The sequence below is a fragment of the Papio anubis genome, chromosome 9 (assembly GCF_008728515.1).
Source record: "Papio anubis isolate 15944 chromosome 9, Panubis1.0, whole genome shotgun sequence".
Taxonomy (NCBI): domain Eukaryota; kingdom Metazoa; phylum Chordata; class Mammalia; order Primates; family Cercopithecidae; genus Papio; species Papio anubis.
Window position 1 is genome coordinate 22703995 of NC_044984.1, and position 26084 is coordinate 22730078.

The window sequence follows — 26084 nt, forward strand, 5'->3', positions numbered from 1 at the left end:
ATTTGGGGAAGGCAAAAAAAATGCGCAACAGAATCTTCCAAATTATAATTCTAAATCTCAAATGGCTTTCATTTCTCACAAACATTACAGAATATGCCTCTGACTAGCACTATGCCTTGAGTGAATATTTTATGGACAAAGTAGCTTATAACACACTTGGATTTAGAAATCAATGTACAAAATGTAACAATTACAAGCTCCTACAGGTTAAGTGAAAGTACACTTCTGGCATTATTAAAATCTACATACATATACAAACACATAAACACACACATACACACACACACCCCTAAAAAGAGCAATCACAAATTCATTCAGTAAATTAATAGGAATGTTTTTATGAATGGCCCATAACACACATTAGCTTAGTTTCATGTGCAAACCAGAATATTGCAAAACATCTGTACTAATTTTCCACAGATCTTTCTTCTCATTTCTTTCCAGGACCAAAAGCAGAAACATCCCAATGTTAGCTTCACTTTGAACCTTTCTCTATCTGTACTCTGCTTTCACATTATATGATGACAAACTTTAGAAACAATAATTGGGGAGCTGACCTTTAATTGTCATAATTGAACATTACAATGAAATCAAGTCTATTAAAATATCAAAAATGTCAAAAAATATCCAGATAAGGTATCCCATTTTGCATACCTCTAACTTTCTACACCTTTCAAAGAAGAAAAAAATGTATGTTTTAAAGTTTAGTATATTTCACAAGTATTCTAAGCTCAGTTGCTGCAGCGGTATAAAAATAAATTAATTAAACATTATTGCTATTTCACACAGGAATATTTATCTTATCAGTATTTCACCTGCCTGATTACATTTCAGCCTCTGGCACTGTTAATCTCCTTAACAGTTTTATGTAGTTAACAGCTGTTTGAGCGTGGGACTCCATTGTTCATTTGCATGGTGAATAGCTTGTTAAGGAGTGGTAGCACAGTCTTCAGTCAAGGAAATCCTATCTTTTTCAGAGCTCCTTCCCTGGGATTGCATTTGTCATACGTGAAGTAATGATTCCATGTTTCACTTCACTTTGCTGGCAGGTGAAATCAAGAGAATCAGCTAACATAGGCATAAGTGGTCCAGACCAGCAATATCTATTTAATCAAGTTTTGTGAATTCTAAGGGCATACCAGTACTTCGCAAACAAGTTCCCAGAACTGTGATATACGACCTCTAAAGTCTAATCATAAAAGAGGTTTCTCAACTTTCAGAATAAAGTTGATAATCTTCCTTTGTTATTTTTGAACAAGGTTTGCTTAATCTTACCCCTTTTGTTATCTTTGCAACCAATAGAAAAAGAGTCTGCCTAACATATGTATTCTCATTAAAATATCTTTTTAAAACTGAATTCTTGTTAATTCATTTTAAAGACAGAATATTGCTATGAAGACGTTGAAAGAAATATTATTTCCACCTTAATATTTAAACTCTAATTTACATGATGAGATAATTAAGAAGAATTAATTCATTTTATAAAAGAAAGGATTATATGAAATAACCAGATGCATGTGTTTCTTTTATTATTCAAATGACATTTCATCCTTGACTTCTGGCCTTAAGAAACATATTATTATGCTTACTTCTTGGCCTTATAAACTGAAATTAAGCTCATGCTTAGAAACATTACATTAATATTCCAATCTATCAGACAGTAATTGATAAGAATGATAGCAAATATGTATTGAATACTTTGTGTTAGGCACGGCTTAAAGTGCTTTACATGTATTAACTCAATTCTCATGGCAGGCCTAATTATAATTTCCATTTCATAGCTGGATAAACTGAGGCGGAGAGACTGAAGCACAGTATATGCTGAAAGTCACATGACTGCCAAAAGGTAGCGTGAAAAATCAGCCCCAACCTATTGGGCTCCAGAGGTCTCATGGACAAAGCCCTTATGGACAAAGTAGCTTATAGCATACTTGGATTTAGAAATCAATGTTATTATACCTCTTTCATCTATGTCTGTATCTATCAATGTTATGGGTGAACAAGACATTTGTCTTTTTAATAAGTATGAAAATGAGAGGTTTCCACTGCAATATGTTCAAGTCCTAAAGAAAACAAATGAGCTATATGTGTTTAAATTAATTAAATCAACCACATTCTAGACTTATAAAGCTCTGTCCATCCAAATATCCACTGGTTTATATCATATTTTTTAAAATAAATTTTAATGTTTAAAGAATTATTTAAACCAAATAAATAGATTTATATTTCTACATGACTAATCAGAGTAATGGTACTCAGTAGTCTGTTTTTGTAACTATCTTTATAAAATTTGTGAGCATCTCCAGCATTCTTTCCAGTAAAATTAAGTTTTGAATTTAAAAAAAGCTAGTACAGAAGATCTGGACTATCATCAATTAGATTCTCATGAATGCATGTCCAGTAATTTGGGTACTGTACAGAGATAGCATAAGATGAACTACAGATACACAGAGAGGATGCTTTGGTGCTCAGTAAGTTTTGATACAGTCATGTTCCTCTTCCAGCAGCGGGTCGTAATTTATAAAATATTACCAGGATTGCTGGGCATGGTAGCTCACACCTGTAATCCCAGCACTTTGGGAGACCAAGGTGGGCAGATCACAAGGTCAAGAGATCGAGACCACCCTGGCCAACGTGGTGAAACCCCATCTCTACTATAAATACAAAAATTAGCTGGGCATGGTGGCACATGCCTGTAATCCCAGCTACTCTGGACACTGAGGCAGGGGAATCGCTCGAACCCACAAGACGGAGATTGCAGAGAGCCAAGATCACGCCACTGCACTCCAGCCTGGCAATAGAGCTAGACTCCATTTACCCAAAAAAAAAAAAAAAAAAGAAGAAGAAGAAGAAGAAGAAGAAGAAATCACCAGGACTAGGTAAAACAAAACTTCAAAAAATATCTTAAAAGCTATAATATTTGACTGTTTCTTAAATTCCATCAAAAGAGGATAAAAATATACCTTATTTCAAATGTTGAAACTAAATTTCACTACTTGTAATCTCTTCTGCCAAATTAGGAGTTACCAAATTGAATTTAGTTATAGAGAAAATGTAACCATTGTCTAAAGAGCTCTTCCAATTATTTTTCGAGTTATCTTGATTAAAATAATTTTTCATAAAATGTCTGCATGAAACCCTAAACCACACTTACTCCTTTGGGACTACTGATCCTTTGAAGATAGCTATAAATGCTATTTTAAACACATATGCACATGCATAAACACACACTCATGTGATTGCACACATAATTTCATAAAGTTTTACAGTTAACTTTATATGTTCATAGTTCCAGTTATGAGCCTCCTCCACGAAATTCGCTATGAACTCTTATGAACCATGGATTCCAGGTTAAGGAATGTATACCTGACCTAAATGTATACCTTCCCAGAAAAATAATATAAGCTCATCAATATAGACAATTAGGTGGTTTTAAAAAACCAGTTGCCTGCAAAAAAACAAGAAACAAAAAAAAACCTTATCAAGATAAAAGTTTATTCATCTTTTATCAAGATGTTTATCTTTTATCGAGATAAAAGTTTATTTCAGGTATATATGTTAATATCTTAAAATTTTACTGCTCCAAAGATAAGCATTTAGAAAGAGATACATATTTTAGTTATTCTTTCAAGAGTAATAAATACGGCAATGATTGTTTTCTTATTCAGTAATCATCTTGTGATAATACGCACAGAAATCTGAAATGCAAGACAGAATTGCTGACTTTTACAAATGAATTCTGCAATTTTGACAGCAAGTTTGATCAGCTCAATTTTCCAATATTAATATTCCTAAAAATGAGTTGTAAATATAAAAGAGATACATTGAGGCAAAACCAAGTTTACGAAACTCAATAGAGAACACTAAGAAATTTTCTCTGGTTAAGATGATCAAAGTCAGTACTCTGGGAGCAAGATATTGTCGGTTCCCAATAACTACAGAATAAAAGTCAGCACTTACAGACAGACCTCTGAAGAGTGTTTGTTATAATAATGATTATGGATGAAGTCATCCAATTTAAAACCTTTCCTTAATTTTTGTCTGAAAAATAGCTAATTGTACTTAGGTCCAGTAGTTCAAAGAGTGAAAAATAACAGAAGTACTTTTGTTTGGCCTATTTCAGTAGGTCACCTAGAGAGACAGCTTATCACAACTGGTCATCCCTGTGTATTTGAAAAAGCCACTGATAATACCTTTGTAAAACTTCCAGATCAGCACTTATAACATCAGGAATCCTTAGTGCCTAAACAACTACAGGGTACACTACTTACGATTACAGATTTTAGATAAGTGGGCCTTGAATCTATCTTGGGATGGGGTCAGGAAGCTACATATGCGCATTTTTTAAAGTTCTCTAAAGAAGTGTGATGATCAGTGGCTAGGCTGGTATGCACTGGCCTAATCTAGACCGCTTACAAGCAAGTTAACAGCCAAGTCAGTTTTTAAGGAATGTTTATATTTTATATATTCAATATTATTATATGATTGAAATTCTCTGAAAATTAGTATTCTGAATCCTTAGAAACATTTATTCACCACAATATTAAAAATGGGTAGAAATTCTAAAATACTTAAATAGGCATCTGCATCCTTTTTTCTCTATGATCTAAGGAAAGCTCTAATTTCCTGAACTAATGAGTTCTAATTTTTTCTAACTTTCAAAGAACATTGGAGAAACTTTACAAATTAATTTGTGTCTTTAATGCAGAGGTTGCACACTCTTGGGGTAGACGGAATATTCTAGACAGTAACGGTCCTCATCCAGTTCAGGCAAAAAGATTATCATTTTATAAAAATGGCCCCATTACACTTCAAAAATATAATCCAGCCCGTATTTCAAACATTTCTTATGTATTTTGGGACAGTGCAAACAGAAGTGAGAACTCTTTAATGTTTTTTTCAAAGCCTAAAAATATAGACTCTTTTAAAGATTGCTATTCAACAGGATGGAAATTCAGCAGAAGTCTAACTTGGTTTTGCATTTCTTTGCCAAGCATTGAGATGAAATGTTAGTTTAGGCTTATGTTTAATTACTAATTAGGAAACTAAATAAATATTTAAAAGTGTGTTCTTCAAAAATTGCATTCAAATGGTACTAAACAACAATAAAGAATGATAGCATAGTGACAGGTGATTTTTATAAACATGATTCACAAACGGTGGTCCTCAAAATAATATCATTGGCATCACCAGGGAATACTTTAAACACTTTTCTCAGGCCTCACCCCAGACTTCCTGAATCAGATGTTCAGGAGGTGGAGCCCAACCAAATCTGAGTTAACAAGCCTTCCATGTGAGACTAAAGTTTGAGAACTACTGTCATAGAAAAAACTGTTAAGAGCTAAGGAGAGAAGGAGAGGCAGAGAAGGAAAGGGGAGAATTATTAAAAGCTGCAGTGGGGAAGAAAGACATCATTAAAGTAATGGGACAGGAATTTGAGAAGAGTGAGAAAAGGTAAAATATATTCCAGGAAGGAAAAGAAGGGTAGTGGGGATGGAGGAGAGTCAGCAAACATGCAAAAATTATATATATATATGTATACAAATATATATATATATATATATATATATATATATATATATAAACACATATTGTAGAAGAATGACTTTTAATTTTTTAATAGTCATTTTGGCATTTGTTGAAACAGGCTTATGTTTCCTGATGTCCTACTAACTATATAGATTAGGAAATCTAAGATTTGTGTCAAAATTCAATTGGGAAAAGAGATTATTTTTAGAAATGCACCAACATTTAGTTTAAATTTATTAATAATTAGATCTCATTTATAATATAAAAATATATTTTGTTTTATAAATCACTATCGTGTTTACCATCTAATTTAATTCTGGTGAATGAAACTGAAAGTTAAGGGCAAATTTTGTGATTATCAATAAGAGATGCTATAAATAGGATAAACAGTTTTAAAAATATCTTTACTTTTATATAGATGCTACATGGGCAAAAGTGTCTAACGTGTTTTTTTTTTTTTCCCCTAAATGTTCCTTCAGAGTATTTGAAAATATTCCTTCAGCATCACATTTGCTAATAATCTCAGAAATGCTGCATTCAAGAATAAAATGTATGTTTTCATGTGCTCTCAAAACCTCTTAATAAGCAAAAGTGGCATTTAGAAAATTGCTAATACATTAACTAATAGAACCTGTAAAAACAAAGAACATTTTGTGCTGTGACAGCCTCATTATCTTCCTGCAGATGATTTGTGCACTATGTCTTACTTATGTTTAAACATCTAGCAAATACACTTTAAGACATTTGATGATCACTTCCCTGAGCAAAGACCAACCATAAGATGTGTCTAAACAAAAGTGAGACTACAAATCAAAACATTTCCTTTTAACATTTGTAATAAATTTAACATTTATTGTAAGTAGCCACTGATTAGATATAATTTTTCTGTCACTCTCCTAAATCTCTAGAACCTTTTTATTGTCATTTTTAGTAAACTTGACTAAATATTCACTCTCTGCGTCTGAAGGAATAAGTAAGATATAAGGAATTTCTCAAATTTTCATCTGTATTCTGTACCAAAATTTGTAATAGAGTTGCGTAAATATAGGAAATTGAGGAAATGACTTATTTTTATTCCACATAGCAATAAATGCAAGTTTTTTACATAGAGCATTCACTCAGTAAAGAAGCTAAATGTTTGCTAGCACTGCTTATAACTGGAAACTGACTATGTCTTCAGTAATAAATACAATAGATTGTGGTCCCCCCATGCAGTAAAATAAAATGGTACCAAAGCAGTATAAAGCAGTTGTTAAGAAACTGGAGGCAGAAGTCAGGATATTTGGGTCAAGGACAGGCTCTGTTATTTATAATCTGTATTATACAGTTACATATAATTCTATAATCTAGGGCAAACTGTCTAAACTCTCTACATCTGTTTCCTCATCTAGAAAATGGGATAAGTGAAAATTAATACATATGTATATAATTGATCTCCAAAATTTAACAGTAATGAAAAATAAACATTTTAAAAAGGAAATATTACTTCATTCACTCTATTTTCTCTTTCAATTATGTAACAAAATCTTTTGAATGCTAACTTGCAGGGCAGCATAAAGATGGGTTAAGCACACAGAATTTGAAGCCAAATAGCTTTGGTTCAAATCCTGGCTCCATCATTCACTAGCTGTGTGACCTTGGACAAATCATACAATTCAATCCTTGTATGCCTTAATTTTCTCATCTGCAAAATGGGGATAATATTAGCATTTAATACCTCACTGGGTTGTTAGAGGATTATAAGTTAAAATATAATGAGTTATATGAGCTAGGGTATTACGTAAGTTAATAACATGTGTTATGAGCTATAAAATTCATAAAATGGCAACAGATATTACAAGAGTTATATGAGTGTTTGTTAAAATAAATGTGCTTCCAGGCATATTAGCCTATAAAGATGAATAAAACATAGAATATACAAAAATGAATAAAGCAAAAAATAGACCCTTTATCAGTAAAGTGAAGAAAAAAGATATTAGGAGGAGAAAAGCCCTTTCTTTCACCCACCCTGCCAAAAATAGAATATGCACATACAAGCAGTTTTTAGAGTTATTTCTGCCAAAATCAAACTGTATCCAGGGAAACATTTTTTTTAAATAATTTAAAATGTATTTAATGTGGTCCATTTTAAAAGATAACCTAATACAAACTTTTCTTTTGTTTATAAGGGAATAAAAGGTATTCCACAAAATGCCATACAGCATTAGTAGGCTTTTACCTCTGTTTCATACTCAGTTTTCAAATTTCACAGTTTCATGGTTCTCTTGAAAGTGATAACTCAGGGAAAAGATCAAAGAAAAGATGTTCAATTACTACTCATTATTAAATAAAACTTTTAAAAGTGAAAGTTTGAAAAAAATGAAGAGGAATGAATTGTTTGTCAAAAATACATGACACCAATTACTTTTTATGTCATATTTCAACTTTTTCTGTTTCTGCGATGTGCACATCAAGCTTTTGCTTTCTTTCTGAGGACATCAGCACCACTAGATTGCCTGGCAAATAAATCCTTAGATTCCTTTACAGGAAAAATATGAAACAACAATAGTAATATGAGGAAGGGTATTATCAAGTACAAATTCTCCATTTTTGCTAGCTTCTCTCTGCTATGCTCCCGCAACATCTTGAAACACAGTCTTCAGGGAATTTCTCTGAGAATTATAAAAGAAAAAGTCTGTAAAACATATGCCTTCTCACTATATGAGGCTAATTTCATAGCCTAAAGTCAATCCGCTCTGTTACGCCACCACACTAGTCTTCCCCTTAAAAAAGTGCTAAAGACCTATGTTTCTATACTAATTAAGACTCTCAATAGTGAACTATGTTTAGGGCAAAAAAAGCTTTTTTTTTTTTTTTTTTTTTTTTATGTGAAAGAAACATTTAACATGAACTGACATTAGGCAGTGAGTTGAGAAATAAGAAACACAAATTTCAGTTCTCAGTCTAAAAGTAATGGTAAGGTATTAAACAGTCCACGGTCTCTTACAAAATTTCTCAACTAGCCAAATTATTTATTCACACTATAAAGCAGAACTTCCTGAACCCACTTTAGCGGGCCCATAAGGACCATCCCACAGCACACACAATCACTGAGATACTGGCATTCTTAATGTAAAACATTAGGTTCTCTGCAAAGATTACTTTCATGTAGTTTACATGAGCAATGCTTATATATAGATTTAGTCAATCTTATAGTTTTAAAGGATATAAAAGGTACCTTTGATGAGATACACAAAATCTATTTATTTACCAATGTTTCAATAAAATTATAGCTACCAATTTTGGAGTTCTTAAAGGCACTGTTGCAAATGTTCTATGGACTTTAAAAAAATAATTCTAGAAGAAATTCCCTGAAGAATGTTATTGCTGTTTAACATATGATGAAATTAAAGTTCTAAAAGTAATCTACCCCAAATAATAGTAAGAAATGGTAAATTGGAGAATTAAACCTAAGATCCAATTCGAAACTCCTTGCTGTGGTCATCATTAAGCTTCCTCAACTGATTCAGGTGCTGCAAGAAATGCCAAAGGTATACGAAAATAAAGCTGGTTTTCTCTCTCTTCAAATAGTTTAAAATTAAATTTTAGAGGCACTGAAATGCACCTGAAACAATTAGTAATCATAACAACTATAATAAGTACTAATTTTTAGAGTAGCAAATTATACATGCAAAAGACGTTTAGAGAAGAGAGAATGCTGGAAATCAAAGAAAAATGGAAAACTTCTTATCACAGTACTAATCACACTCTTTTGGGATTGTTCATTTAATTTTCTTTCTATACCATGAAGGCAGGGAACATGTCTGATTACTCACACACACACTATGCCGTTATTAATGTTCCATTAATACATATTGAGTTAATTATTAATTTATTAAATCTTCATGTATAAAGAGTCTTTTAGTTTAAGCCTAGAAGAAATAAGTGAAGAGGAAAAGATACAGAGCATTCCCGGAGGCACCACCCAGGAAATTTTACAGTGCATATACACACACGCTACAGGGAAGGAAGTGGCTTAACCAAAAGAAATGAAGAATAATAAATAGAAGACTAACATAGGAGAGTCATTTCATGAAGGGTCATGAAAGTCAAGTAGGGTAGTTTACATTTGACCTAGCAGGCGATGAAGAACTATTGTTGATCTATGGTGAGTGATTCTATTAAAGTAGCTTGTTAGGAAGATTAGTCTAGCAGTGGTATGTAGAATTAATTGGGTAGAGGAGAAAGTAAAGATCTCCACTGAATAGGAAACTGTTACCATGACACATATGTGACAATAAAAGGCCTTCCACTAGATTGTAGCAGTGGAAGTTGAAAAGAACCATCATATCTATCTGTCATTTGTGATTATCAACTGTTTTGGAAAATAGGTTACACTCAGCAAGGAGCTTTTCCATACTGCATATATTCAAATTATTTTTGTTCACGTTCCAGAGTGCATTGCCCTTCTCTCTTCATCCACAGTCTAGTGATAGTTACTTCTATAGGGACAATGACGGGAATGTGTAAGGCATATGGAAAAAGGCTAATAGCTACTTTTAGATAGTTAGATACTCTATACACAATGTGTGATAATCGATGACAGTGTCCTTAGGGAGTGTTTTTTTTTTTTTTTTTTTTTTTTTTGAGGCGGAGTCTTGCTCTGTTGCCCAGACTGGAGTGTAGTGGCACGATCTTGACTCACTGCAATTTGTGCCTCCTGGGTTCAAGCAATTCTCCTGCCTTCTCCTCCTGAATAGCTGTGATTACAGGTGCCCACCACCACAACTGGCTAATATTTTGTATTTTTACTAGAGACAGGGTTTCACCATATTGGCCAGACTGGTCTCGAACTCCTGATCTCAAGTGATCCACTCACCTTGGCCTCCCAAAGTACTGAGATTACAGGTGTGAGCCACCATGCCCAGCTGGGAGTTATTTTAATTTGTAATTTAATATGCCTGTGTGTGTGTGTATGCAAGGCAGGTGCATATATATGCACTTTGTTGTTTTCTGTTTGTTTGATTTTACAATGTATGCTAATTTCCTGTGAGAAGGGCAAAATAATAATAATAATAATAATAATAATAAATCACTAATTAAACTTAAGAGCCTCTGCAGAGCAAAGAAAACTATCAACATAGTAAACAGACAACCTACAGAATGGGAGAAAATATTTGCAAACTATGCATCTGACAAAGGTCTAATATCCAGCATCTATAAGGAACTTAAATTGACAAGAGGAAAACAAACAGCCCTATTTAAAAGTGGGCAAGGGACATGAACAGACACTTCTCAAAAGAAGACATACATGCACCCAACAAGGATATGAAAAAAAACCTCAATACTATTGATCATTAGATAAATGCAAATAAAAACCACAGTGAAATACCATCTCATACCAGTCAGACTGGTCATTATTAAAAAGTCAAAAAGTAACAAGTGTGGTGAAGTTGAAGAGAAGAGGGAATCCTTATACATTGTTGGTGGGAGTGTTAATTAGTTCAACCATTGTGGTAAGCAGTATGGTGGCTCCTCAAAGAGCTAAAGCCAGAACTATCATTTGACTCTGCAATCCTATTACAGCAATCCTATTACCTATACACAGAAGAATATAAAGCATTCTACAGAAACATGCATGTGAATGTTCATTGCAGCACTGTCCACAATAGAAAAGACATGGAATTAACCTAAATGCCCATCAGTGACAGACTGGATAAAGAACTTGTGGTACATATACACCATGGAATATTATGCAGCCATAAAAAAGAATGAGATCATGTCTTTTGAGGGAATATGAGTGAAGCTGGAGGCTATCATTCTTAGCAAACGGAAGCAGAAACAGAACACCAAATTCTGCATGTTCTCACTTACCAGTAGAAGCTAAATGATAAGAGCTTATGAACACAAAGAAAGAAACAACAGACACTGGGGTCTTCTTGGGGGGAAACGGTGGGAGGAGGGAGAGGAGCAGAAAAGATAACTATTGGGAATGGAGCATAATACCTGGGTGATGTAATAATATATACAACAAACCTCCATGACATGTGTTTACCTGTATAACAAACCTTCACATGTACCCCCAAACCTAAAATAATTTTTTTTTGAAAAAAAATGTTAAAAATATCTTCGCAATCCTAGAGACAATTTGAAGGAAGCAATGATAGGATTAAGTAACTTGAAAATAAGAAAAAAAGAGTCAAAGATAAACATGGTTTTTGCTTGGGAAGTTGAAACAATGATTACTGTATGGACAAAAACAGAATGGTTAGCAAACAGAGATAATGTTTTCAATAGAATTGGTATGTCTAGTACATTTTAATAAGTCTGCTCAACTAAATTAGTTTATAACTTGAGCATCAGTCCTGGTTTCTGACCCCAGGACTTTAAGAGATGCCATATAATCTCCCTCAGGAAATTCAAATGATGAGCTAATTGTTTGAGATCTTTAAATTTATATATGGAATATCTAAAGGTAGATGTGCCTACAAAAGGCAGGTGAAGAAATAAAGGCTGTAAAATAATGACCTATGAAGCATTTATTTCCAGTGAATGATTAAATCCACTTCAGGTCATAAGCTCTTAGAGAGTATCCACAGGGAGAAGAGCAAATGGCCAAGCTCTCTTCACCTATGCCTAAAAGTGGCGGTTATAAGAGAGTAACACCTTCTCCTTCAGTGACTTGGGTTTACCCTGTACATTTTTGAAAGCTTATCATTATTTATAATTAGATTTTGAAAAACAAAGGATATTTTGTAAAAACAAAACAAAACAAAAAAAACCCTGCAAACTTAGAAATAATAATGAGTACCTATAGAACATGCCAAACAGAGAGAGAAAGAGGAAGATGAGAAGGTTCTAGAACAACAATGTAAGAATAGAAGATTTTTGTTACTCCAGGAACACTAACGCATGACAAAAAGATATCATTGTAAAACTAAGGGATAAAATTAGAAACTGAAGCAACTTTCCCTTACTTACAATGAACGGGCTCTCAGAACACTGAGTTCTTGGTGCTGTGTGTTCAGCCTCCAAAATTCTTGCCACATAAATGTTAGAATAAAGGGGGAAAATGAAATTTGTCAATATAAAAAAATGTTTTTCAGAATCCTACTGCTGTTTAGTGCTTTATTGAGTTGTGACTACAGGTGACAGTATTTTCACCCCCATAAAGAAATTACTTTGTCTTAGAAACTTGGTGAAGATATACACATAAAACTAAAATTGCATTTAAGTTATATTAAATCCTGTGGTGTATAAAGAGGAGACAAATAATTTTGAATTTTGGACAGATGTTTCCTCTTCTACAATTCTACTTGAAATCCTGTTTTGTGAATATCTTTGGATATTCCTGTTATCCCAAAGTGCTCTGACTTGGTGCTCAATAACCCTTAAAAATGCTGATCCAAAATAAAAGTATTTAGTCTTTATATTCCCAGCTTCAAGAGAATACAAGCTCTATTTACGTTTTAAAGCTACATTGTTTGACTAATGGAGCTCATTTTAAGTAGTCACTTTCTTTAAGTCTCAAACGTTCTAAGACTGAGTCTCAGGATGGGAACCAACCAGGTACTGCTATGCTTACCAGCTTTGAGGTGATTCACATTTAGAGGCTCCTTACAAAAGTCCTTTGCTATCTATTCATTATACTTTGCAACATCAAACAGGAAAAAATAATTAAAAAGCTCCTATTGAGCACCTAGAGACCTTGAACATAGACAGGGGGTAAACACAAAGACAGAATATTTGGTTACAAGAGTCACACTTCATCTTTTTAATTAATTATACATTTTTGGGTTTTCCATTATTTCCCTTCTATTCCCTTGGTTCTAACAGAAGTATACACTTACATGTATATATTTCATTAAGAGGAAATAAAAGGGTTGTCTTTAGTTAAGATGTTTCCATTCACAGAGACTACACATTTAAAAAATAAATTGCCTGAATAAATTCAATTATCTAGAGAAGCAAAGGGAATCACATGCAAATGACATAATATGAAGAGGCCATTCCGACAGCTTCATGTTTATTTTTATTGTTTCAGTCAGTGGAAGGGAAAAGCTGTCAAAAAATGTAACATCTCTTCCTTTTCAAAGGCCCCATGTCTCTGGTACTGAAAATTGCGTGAGTAATAATATTGAGAGAAGAAATTTGTCTACTATTGAATATAGGATCAGGTTCAGATTCTCACAAACTTACCGCCAGCACACAAGTGGGCCACCATATTCCTTGGTTGTATTTTGCCTACAAAAAGCAAAGACTACTTAATTTGCCAGTATCCAGATCAATCTGGCCAATGAAGACTGGTTTTAAAAACCAGTGTATCTTAAAAGCAACTAATAAATCCACTTATGTTAAATTTGCCTAAAACATGACTCTTCTGTCTCTGACATCAGCATTGTAAATAGTAGGCGCCATATATGACTTTATATGTACAAGGGACTCTAGCCTTGTACATTCCAATGAATAATAATTTATGTTTTGCCTTATTCTTTCAATCTGACAAAAATAAACGAAGATGATTTAGGCTGACTTTGTAATAGGTTCTCACTGAAAATCTCTGTCTTTTTACATCGAATTTATGTGCTACCTGAGTTCTCTTGAAGCGTGAATGTACCAAGTAAATGTGGCATATGTTTGTATTTTCTTGCCAGTTCCAAATTCATTCATTCAAATCACTCACTGTAGGCCAAATTCTTATCCAATTCCACAGAGCCACCGATTTTCCTAGAAGTGAATAACAGCTTTGTGCAAGGAAACAGGGAAGTCAATAGCAGGTCTGTTGGAAGAACTATGCAACTAGTAGACAGCATAAGAATTTTGACCACAGGGTTTCTTGAGTGTGGTAGAATAGAGTTTGAAACGACCTAAATGATGAAGCTTTCAACACTTTCACTTAGGTGTCAATCCCAAACCCTGACAATTGGAATACTGTGAATTTTTCATTTTCTACTCAGTATATGTCTTCATTTTACCTTTTTCCCTGGCAGTATTGTATACTACTTTGACTGTAACGTGGGTTAGCTAATTCTTTCCATCTATACGTGTGTGTTACAATGATCTTTCTCATGATTAACCTCAGATTGCATTCAGAACGTAAGAACCTATTCTGGAAAAAAAATAAAAGCATTATTTACTAAACTTATTAATGTGACAATCACTATACGAGATTTTAGTAGGCTATTTCTTTGATTCTTTCTAACAGACCTGTGAGGTAGGAAATATGATCAATGCTTTTACACACAGAGAAAATGAGTGTAAGCCATGACTTCAAGTTAAATAACAAACAGTTTGAATCCACGTCTCTGATTCCTTTGAATGTGCTTTTAACTACTGTGTCATATGGCTTCTCATCCGAATAAAACACTTAATTGTTTTAATTTTACTAAACTTACTCTAATTTTCTCTTTACAGTTTGTTTTATCCCTATATATGTCATCTCTCAATACCATATGATGTTTCTGATACTCTAGTTTGGTTTCCTAAGGTACTTGATTAACATCTTCAACTTTTTTTTTTTTTTTTTTTTTTTTTTTTTTTTTTTGAGACAGAGTCTCGCTCTGTCGCTCAGGCTGGAGTACAGTGGCACAATCTCGGCTCACTGCAAGCTCCGCCCCACAGTTTCATGCTATTCTCCTGCCTCACCTTCCCCTCCCAAGTAGCTGGGACTACAGGCTCCCGCCACTATGTCCAGCTAATTTTTTTGTATTTTTAGTAGAGACAGGGTTTCAGCATGTTGGCCAGGATGGTCTTGATCTCCTGACCTTGTGATTCACCTGCCTCGGCCTCCCAAAGTGCTGGGATTACTGGCATTAGCCACCATGCCCGGCCACATCTTCAACTTTCAATACTACTTTTAATTGGCTATATCTTACATTTCAATTTTCTTAACTTGTACTTCCAAAAGAAAATTCAGCAATTTTGTCAACTCCTAAATAACATTTTAAACAAACTACATACACATACTGCAACAAAATATGTTTATCATGTCCCTACTTTTTGAAAAGCACTATCCTGAGTCCTAGAGGAAATAAAAATATAGGAACCTTGTTTTATGTTTTATGGCACTCTGCTTTACTGTGTTGCACAAATATTGCTTTTTCTTTTTCTTTTTTTTTCTTTTTTACAAATTGAAGGTTTGTGGCAACCCTGCATTCAGCAAGTCTATTGAGATCATTTTTCCAAAAGCATGTACTCATTTCATGTCTCTGTGTCACATATTGGTAATTCTTACAATATTTCATACTTTTTCATTATAATTACATCCACTTGGTGATCTGTGCTCAGTAATCTTTGATGTCTGTATTGTAATTGTTTTGGAGCACCACTAACTGCATCCTTGTAAGATGATGAACTTAGTAAATGCTGCATGTGTTCTGACTATACCACTGACTGGCTATTTCCCATCTCTCTCCCTCTACTCGGGCGTCGCTATTCTCAGACACAGTATTGAAATTAGGCCATGTATTAACCATACAATGGCCTCTAAGGGTTCAAGTAAAAGGAAGGGTTGCATATCTGTCACTTTAAATCAAAAGCTAGAAATTATTATATTTAGTGAGAAAGGCATATGGAAAGCAGAGATAGGCCAAAAACCAGGCCTCTTGCACCAAATAGTTAGCCAAGTTATGGATGCAAAGAAAGGGTTCTTGAAGAAAATAAAAGTAATACTCCATTCAACACACAAATGATAAGAAACCAAAACAGCCTTATCGTTAATATAAAGTTGTATTGGTCTGGAGAGAAGATCAGAACAGCCGCAAAATTCATTTAAGCTAAACCCTAATCCAGAACAAGGCCATAACTCTCTTTAATTCCATGAAGGCTGAGAGAGGTGAGGAAGCTGTAGAAGAAAAGTTGAAAGATAGCAGAGGTTGGCTCATGAGATTTAAGGAAAGAAGCCATCTTCATAAGATAATAATGCAAAGTGAAGTAGAATATGCAGACATAGAAGCTGCAGCAAGTCATCCAGAAGATCTAGCTAAGATAATCGATGAAAGTGGCTACACAAAAAACAGGTTTTCAGTGTAGACAAAACAGCCTTCTGCTGGAGGAAGATACCATCTAAGACTTTCATAGTGAGAATGGAGAAGTCAATGCTTGGCTTTGACGCGTCAAAAAACAGCCTGACTCTCCTGTTAGGGGTTAGTACATCTCAGAGTTGATGGTGACATTAAGTTGAAGCCAACGTTTATTTACCTAGCATCTGAAAATGCTAGGGCCCTAAAGAATTATTCTAAATCGGCTCTGTCTTTGTCTATAAATTGAACAATACAGCTTGGATGACAGCCTATCTGTTTACAACATGGTTTACTATTTTAAGCCCACTGTTGAGACCTACTTCACAAAACGAGAGTTTCATTTAAAAAAATTACTGCTCATTGACAATACACCGAGTCACCCAGAAGCTCTGCTGGATATGTTCAGGGAAACAAATGTTGTTTTCGTGTCTATTAACACAATATCCATTCTGCAGCCCATGGATCAAGGAGGCATTTTGACTTTCAAGTCTTATTATTTAAGAAATACATTTTGGGGCTGGGCACGGTGGCTTATGCCTGTAATCCCAGCGCTTTGGGAGGCTGAAGTGGGCAGATCACGAGGTCTGGAGATCAAGACTACCTTGGCTAACATGATGACACCCCATCTCTACTAAAAAGACAAAAAATTAGCTGGGCATGGTGGCATGTACCTGTAGTCCCACCTACTTGGGAGGCTGAGGCAGGAGAATCACTTGAACCTGGGAGGTGGAGGTTGCAGTGAGCCGAGATTGCACCACTGCACTCCAGCCTGGGAGACAGAGTGAGACTCCGTATCAAAAAAAAAAAAAACAAAAAAACAAAAAAACATTTTGTCAGGCTATTGCTGTCATATATAATGATTCCTCTGATGTATCTTGGCAAAGTAAATTGAAAAACTTCTGGAAAGGATTCATCATTATAGATGCAATTAAGAACATTCGTGATGCAAGGGAGGAGGCCAAAATTTCAGCATTAAGAGGAGTTTGAAAGAAGTTGATTTCAAGCCTCATGGGTGACTTTATGGGGCTGAAGACTTCAGTGGAGGAAATTATTACAGATGTGGTAAAAACAGCAAGAGAACTAGAATCAGAAGCAGAGCCTGAAAATGTGACTGAATTGCTACAATCTCATGATAAAACTTGAATGAATGAGAAGTTGCTTCTCATAGATGAGCAAAGAAAGTGGTTTCTTGAGATCAAATCTACTCCTGATAAAGATGCTGTGAACATTGTTGAAGTAACAACAAAGTATTTAGAACATTCCATATCTCTGAGGTATACCTGTCTATACAAATATTTACATACAAATGTACACTATGGCATAACTATAGCATAATAGCTATACACACATATGCATATCCAAAGGAAAGGTAACTATGTTAATTTCAGTAATATATATTTATGATTTGAGCAATGAAAAAAGATTCTAATATTGGATTTTTAAATATATGAAATAGTCCAGATTGTAACTAAAGAGTTTTAAATGTACATACAATTTGTTATGAACAATTAGATGCTAGTAATGTAAAAGTGCCCAAAACAGCTCTGTGAGTGTTTTGCCACCAATCCAAATTTAGGAGTAAGCCTCTTTCACTAGGATAGGCATCCAGGTCATCTTTAAAACTTCTGACTTAGTTAATCTCTTCAATGATGCCTGTTAACACTTCATTTCTTGTCCATTGCCTTTTCATATCCAAAGCAATATTCTCTTTATTGTGGTAGTGTGGAACTGAGCCTACAACATCTCGAAGATATGTCTATAATCTAATAGTCAAATCCAAAGTTTTTAATAACCTCTTCAATACATTTAAGACTACTGAACAGTATTTTTTCTAGCTTTCTGATGGCCTACCCACTACTGATTTTTCGTCCTTCTCTCGGGCATTGCCTGTTTTCATCTTCAGTCCTGTAAAATAAATTTAATGGCCATAACGAGTTCTGATTTGAGCATATAAAGATCTCGTTTCTGTCTAATTTCCCTTTTGGAGATTTGATCTTGACATTGTGTTGCTGAAGACATTTCTTCAGCTTCCACCTAGTTTTCAGGGAAAACTTAGAACTCTTTGGATAATGTGCATACTCATTTATCATCACTCTCCACTCCACTTAGTGATATAACCATACCTCCTTGCTTCCCCCTGGCTATGCATTTCTTATTCTCTCAACTCCATGCCTCTCCTCAAAAAACTTCAAGCTTTAAAACATGGCATAGGTTTACCTCCTTGGGGAATTACATATTCTCAATCTCTATCTCCTGACCTTGTGATCCACCCGCCTTGGCCTCCCAAAGAGCTGGGATTACAGGCGTGAACCACCACTCTCGGCCTATATTCTCAATAAACATTTGTGGAATTAATGACTCTTGAAATTTACAATTTCAAATCTCATCTCATATACACAGGTGAGTTTCACACTTCCATCTCATCGAAGAGAGGTTTGAATCACTTATTTCCATTAGTCCATTTTCCACCAATATCTCCTATGTCAAACCCAATAATAATAATGTTAACTCAGAATTCTGTCACACAAACCTGTTGTTCTTTTTGGCTTATGCTTCCCCTCCTTAAAGTGCCAGCAACATTTTCCCAGTCACACAAGATTAAAGCAAAAACCACACTTTTGATCTTAGGCAAGTCTCTTAACCTGTCTGAACTTTAATTTTACCATCACAAAGTTAGATATATGGACTAACAGACCTCTAAGACCTAATGCCAAGTTTAAACTTCTATAGATCTGTGAGTGGTAAATATACAAAAACACAAGCTGGTAGTTGTCATACTATTGGTCTTTAATTGTTCTAAAATTCTTATTATAACATCTCTCTTTAAATAGACCAAATTAAAAAATCTAGATTTACGGCCGGGCGCGGTGGCTCAAGCCTGTAATCCCAGCACTTTGGGAGGCCGAGACGGGCGGATCACGAGGTCAGGAGATCGAGACCATCCTGGCTAACACAGTGAAACCCCGTCTCTACCAAAAAAATACAGAAAACTAGCCGGGCGAGGTGGTGGGCGCCTGTAGTCCCAGCTACTTGGGGGGCTGAGGCAGGAGAATGGCGTGAACCCAGGAGGCAGAGCTAGCAGTGAGCTGAGATCCGGCCACTGCACTCCAGCCTGGGCGACCGAGCGAGACCCCGTCTCAAAAAAAAAAATCTAGATTTACAATAAGATGATAAGGAATTTGTACTATTGCTTGACACTGAAATGAATTAAGTGGGATAGATCTATCCCCATAGAAAGGAATAGGTCTTTCCTGTACACTATGCCACCAAAATGAACAGTGATGCCTCTTACTTTGAAAAGCGGATCTGGGCCGGGCGCGGTGGCTCACGCCTGTAATCCCAGCACTTTGGGAGGCCGAGGCGGGCGGATCACAAGGTCAGGAGATCGAGACCACGGTGAAACCCGTCTCTACTAAAAATACAAAAAAAAAAATTAGCCGGGCGCGGTGGCGGGCGCCTGTAGTCCCAGCTACTCAGGAGGCTGAGGCAGGAGAATGGCGTGAACCTGGGAGGCGGAGCTTGCAGTGAGCCGAGATCGCGCCACTGCACTCCAGCCTGGGCGACAGAGCAAGACTCCGTCTCAAAAAAAAAAAAAAAAAAGAAAAGCGGATCTGTAAATTAAGCTCTAGCTGTGTAAAAACAACAATGATAGTAAAAAAAAATTCTATATACAAAACACAATTAATATAAAAATTATTACTTTTATTGCTAATGAGTAGATATAATTAAATACCAACTAGGTGGTTTAACCTCAATCAGAAAAAAATTGAAATTGTAAGGATGTGAAGAAATGACAAAAATCATAACTACCTTTTAATTTCCTTCATTTCTTCCTTTCTCCCTTCTTTCTCTCCTCGTTCCCTCTTTCCCTCTCTCCTTCCTTCACTCCCTCTCTCCCTTGTCCTTCCCTGCCTCCCCCTTTTTTTCTTGCTTGGTTTCAAAAAATGTGTAAAAAAATTACCTGCTTTTAATATTAGCTGGTTTAATAAGATTTCCTATTTGACCTTTTTGTACATACAATGAACTGTTCTATTGTATGGCCCAACTTCGTATTTCTAGGGAAGATAAGAATGTTAAGATTTCTTTTTGCTGATTACTCCAACATGTTTGTTTATTTATCTAATTTTTCCACCTTCTAACTGACCTGGGAAGAATAAACAACTTTAAGGCTGAGAAAATTATATCAAGTATTTTGAAGCAAGAGCAAATTCATTTTCATATTTGAGTAAGAAAAGTAACAATATAGGTACTAGCTATCATTTCTCATACTCTTCACAAAACCCACTCTTGCCATTCACTTTTGCTCGTGGCAATCTCTATAATTTAACCCTAGGTTACATGTACAACTATTTTTCTGACACATAGCAGACCAAAAAAAGTCTGGTCTTAATTCACAGAACTTACTTGACAATTTATGTATCTCACTAAAATACAAATAAGCCAACATCTTTGAGGGATTTTCTTAAACAGAACATTCATATCCCTTCATTCCCACAATTTTGCTTCCACGAATTTGGTCTGGAAACAAACCAGTATTAGGCTTTTTTTTTTTTTTTCACTGTTTCCTAAAGATACATATTTTGAATATAAACTAAATACTAAATTGAGTTCACAAGATAGGATTTTTATTAAGCCATTTGTATACTCCAAACCTCTTATGACTCCTCAAAAACTGTAGATTATAAATTCCTAATTTTTTATGACATTCAAGGCCCCCCAAAATCTGTCCTTCATCTACCTTTTCAACTTTTTCACATTAAAACATAATCTTTCAGGTCAGGTCCATTCTTATAGGTTGTGGACCTTTATTTTATGCTCTGTACTTCTATATTTACATCAGTAAAATGGAAATAATGATAGCTTTGCAGAAGGTTGTTAAAGATTACATGACATGATGAATATAAATACTTAACCTAATTCCTAGCCCACATTTACATCTAGATAAATGTTATTTCCTTTTTACTAGAGTCCTTGAAAGTACACTCTACATCAAATAAATTAACTTGCCTAGTGTTCCACACACATACCCAGAAATTCCCTGAAAAGACAAAAAGTAGTACTGGTTATATGCTACATAATTTCCACAACATACCTAGAATATCTGCTCCTTATTATAAGCTCTTTTCCTTCACTTTACTTGGAATATCTTCCCCTCAATTTCTCTCCACTTCCACTCACATTTTCAAGTCATACCTATCCTTCACGACTTCGCTTAAATATCTCAGTTTTAGGAAGGCTTTCTTCATTTCTACCCTCTCACTGAAACCCCACCACCTTACCACCCTACTTTTGAAATTGATCTCATGCAGTTTTGTACAGTTTTGTTCTGATCTGTACATGTATATTGGATGTGGGCCATGGTCCTCTAGAAGGATGGTCCTCAAAGCACCAGTCTACAACAAGATAAGCAGCAGCCCCAGAATGCAAATCAATTCTATCACTAAGTACCCTGCTTAGTTCAGCTGATGTTCTTTTCATACTAAGACTTCTTGATGAAAGAAGTAGCTCAGACCACATTTGTGAGTAGTACTGCTCTAGAATCATATGCCAGAAATTTCCTATTCTCCTTCTGTCAGAAAGTATTGTTCTTCCCCCATATACTCCCATGACATATCCTATATCCACCCATCTGTAATGTTTCACACAATATTATCACAGCCACAATTAAGACTTTTATGTATATCCATTTTCCCCACCAGACTGAGTTTCCAGTAGATAAAAATGTGCCTTTCTCAAGTTGAAATCCAATATATTTTATACATAGACGATAGTAAATATTAGTTTAATTAAAATGATTTATCTCCCATGTCACTATATTAAAGGACAAAACATTTAAGATTTAGATAAAACACGACGTCATTCTTTTCCACCATTTTCTCCTATCATACGGTTACTCAGAATGCCCTTAGGGTCCAAATAACATTAGAAAAAGAGTACTGAAGTGAGAGCTAAATATGGAAGGTGATTAGAAAAAGAAAAAGACTGGGGAATATAACTGAAAATAAAATAAAGAAGAAAAAGGTACACAGAAGTCTAGGGTTATGAGTAAAGGAAAGTTGATCTATTTCTCGTTGAGTTAACACAGTATTGAGAAACTATCTGAAATTCAACTAGAATATTATAGGGATACAGGAATGGGGCAAAAGCATAAGTAAGAGTAAAGATTATACCTAATTTCCAAACTTTTCCCCTAAACCAAAGGAAAAAATATTTTTACTCTCCATTATAAACCTAGAGGGCTTCAAATTCTTAACACATTTCCCCAATAAATATAAACTCTATTCTTTTTTCTACACAAGAACGCACTTGACAATGCAAATTGTAAGGAGTAATGTCAGGCTATACTAGATAACCGGTAATAGATCCACTTGTATGATCCAACACTTAATCTTTCAGGACTGAGCTACAAAGTCTACAGGTCTTATCACAATCCCATAATAACTGTTCAACCTATGTTTTCCCTTTAGCTTTGTAGACCAGGTATTTGGACATGAAAACAAGACTTGGTGCTAAACTTTATTCTAAATTGGATTTGTGCTATCCATTCCAAGTGGTTTTGAGGTATTCATATTTCTTAACTCAAACTTCTGGTTATACTGATCATTCAAGTTTTTTCACTATTGCTACTTATGTAAGATTTACTATGATGTAGTTTTTTTTTCTTCTTCTTCAGTAGTGGTGCATAAATGAGGTACTTCACTCACTAAAGAAATCTCTTTATAATTATAGGGATCATATAAAAATCCCGTTATCCACCATGAAAATCTGGTAGCTATTTAAATGTAACAGAAATATTTAACTATTAAGAATTAGATGAAGGGACTACTATCTTTTTTAAATTATAAAATAAAAATTTTAAGGAGTATATTTTTTCTCAAAAATAAGCAATAGCTGTGAGAAAAATATTTAGAGATGATAAATGCATATATATAGCTCATATATTAAACTAAAAGCATCTCAATTACAAATAATCAAGTTTTATTTTTGATACTACCTTTTGACTCTCATACTCTCTGAATGAAACCACCACCTATATGTATAACTGCTACATTTTATGTTAACACACAAAATGAATTAACATCATAGGTCTAAAATGAAAAATAACTTTATCTTTGTTTTGGTCTACGCAGCAGATGATCATGAAGATCAGTTGGTCAATATCAATTCAAGCTACTAAAGGATTGTGATAACAAATTGACCTGTAAATACGAATGAAATGCCAGCTTCAGACCCAGAATGATTAAACATGAAATGTCAAAGAGTGGATAAGAGGACATGAGAGGAGAAAAAAGGAAAGTGGTAGGAGCTACATATAAAAGACAACTTTGTAACACTTTTTCAAAATTGTTTATGTTTTATGCTGCTACCAGGGTTACATCATTACTTTCTTGGGCCCTACGATTTTTGCTCTTGTAAACTCTTTTTTCCATAAAAAAATTAATAAATACAACAAAATATTTTAAAATTATATTTTATGATTCCGTTGGTATAAAAACTAATCTATTAACATGTATCAAATCAAAACATTTTCTTCAACCTCAATGTTCACTTGCTTGTCTGTTTTTAAAAGGAATGAGGCCGGGCGCGGTGGCTCAAGCCTGTAATCCCAGCACTTTGGGAGGCTGAGACGGGTGGATCACGAGGTCAGGAGATCGAGACAATCCTGGCTAACCCGGTGAAACCCCGTCTCTACTAAAAAAAAAAACACAAAAAATGAGCTGGGCGAGGTGGCGCCGCCTGTAGTCCCAGCTACTCGGGAGGCTGAGGCAGGAGAATGGCGGGAACCCGGGAGGCGGAGCTTGCAGTGAGCTGAGATCCGGCCACTGCACTCCAACCTGGGCGACAGAGAGAGACCCCCCTCAAAAAAAAAAAAAAAAAAAAAAAAAAAAGGAATGAAAACATCTTCATGAGACCCTGAAAGTATTACGGGTTCCGGCACTGTGCCTACAGTTCTCAATGGGTAAGTTGGCCTTGGCCCTGTCTATGACAATAGAGTTTCTCCCCAACTATCTTTTCTTTCCTGTGATTATTCTAAGAATACTTGAGAGTATAACATATTTGCAAAGCTCGATTTAACACAAGCATTATATTACATTTATTCTTTTTTTTTTTTTTTTTTTTTTTTTTGAGAAAATTCCCCCCACTGTCGGCCAGGCTGGAGTGCAGTGGCGCGATCTTGGCTCACTGCAAGCTCCGCCTCCCGGGTTCACGCCATTCTCCTGCCTCAGCCTCCTGAGTAGCTGGGACTACAGGCGCCCACCACCACGCCCGGCTAGTTTTTCTTTTTTTTTTTTTTTTGTATTTTTGTTAGAAGAGACGGGGTTTCACCGTGTTAGCCAGGATGGTCTTGATCTCCTGACCTCGTGATCCATCCGCCTCGGCCCCCCAAAGTGCTGGGATTACAGGTGTGAGCCACCGCATCAGGCCCATTTATTCTTATTGAATCTTTTGTACATGTTACATTTATTTACTTCCGTACCTTCAACTTGCTGACTAACAATTCTACGAGCTTTCACCATCAATACTCAAAAATACAAGCACACGTGTCACCAGACGGCTTCCCGTTTCCCAGAAGTTATGCTGTCATTAAAATACCTGAAAATGTAGTCCCTCTTATGGTTTGATATGAGATAAAGCATTCAAAAAATAGAAAACTATGTTTGTTCCAGGTAGACACTGGCAGTAAAAATATAAAAAAACTGGTTAATTAATTCACATTTAAATATTTGTTTTCCCATGATTTTCTTGGACTGTAATGTCAGAGACTTAATACACACTTTTACAAACATAATACTATTTAGCTAGACCATTTGGTAACCATTTGATGTATAGGTTGTGAGTTTTATCAAAGTAACTAATACAACCTTGATTTTAGATAGCTGGGAAGATCGATGTCTTTGAAAGAATTTTAAAGATTGCAGATGGAACTATGCAAGAAAAGGAGGTAGCAACTTAGGGAGCCAGGTTAGCCAGATACAGCCTGGATATTAAAAGAGTGATAAACTTTCCTGAAAGATCCATCTTCATATTCAGTGACTAATTAAAGCTAGACTAGAGAAATAAGATGTTTTTCTCTAATTGCACAGTCAAAATGACCATGGTTCTCAAGCTCTATAAACTTACAAAATACAGCAAAGTCAACCTTAATACCTTACTTTCTTTATATGAGATAGCCTTCGCCAATAAATCATTCTCAAAAGTTACATTATTTCTAGCTAATAAGCAAAAATGCTTTTTTTCACTATAACTCAGGCTGAACATTTGAGTTTTTCATTAAATCATCTCTGAGCACTCGATTTAAGGGTCAAGAAATGACTGCAGGCCGGGCGCAGCGGCTCATGAGGCAGACAGATTGCTTGAGCCTAGGAATTCAAGACTGAGGACTGGCCTGGGCAACATGGAGAAATTCTGTCTCTACAAAAAAAAAAAAAAAAAAAAAAAAACAAAAACAAAAAAAGAAAAAGAAAAGAAATAACTACAGTGCCATTGCTGACACCAAAAATAAACCACTTGTTTACATGTTTATAAACTTTTATTATAAAATACCAGTTTCCG

The 26084-nt window shown here is 35.0% G+C and overlaps 1 protein-coding gene across 23 annotated transcripts in view; it reads right to left on the reverse strand.

Annotated features, from left to right (window-relative positions):
* SOX5 (SRY-box transcription factor 5) overlaps positions 1-26084 on the reverse strand; it is a 1038891-nt gene that overhangs the window by 316027 nt on the left and 696780 nt on the right. The window contains exon 2 of one of the 23 annotated variants that reach the window (XM_021923256.2): positions 18381-18434. The exons of the other annotated variants lie outside the window; for them this stretch is intronic. The gene's annotated coding sequence lies outside the window, so the exon portion shown is untranslated. The remainder of the gene's footprint in view (positions 1-18380; positions 18435-26084) is intronic. 23 annotated transcript variants of the gene reach the window in all.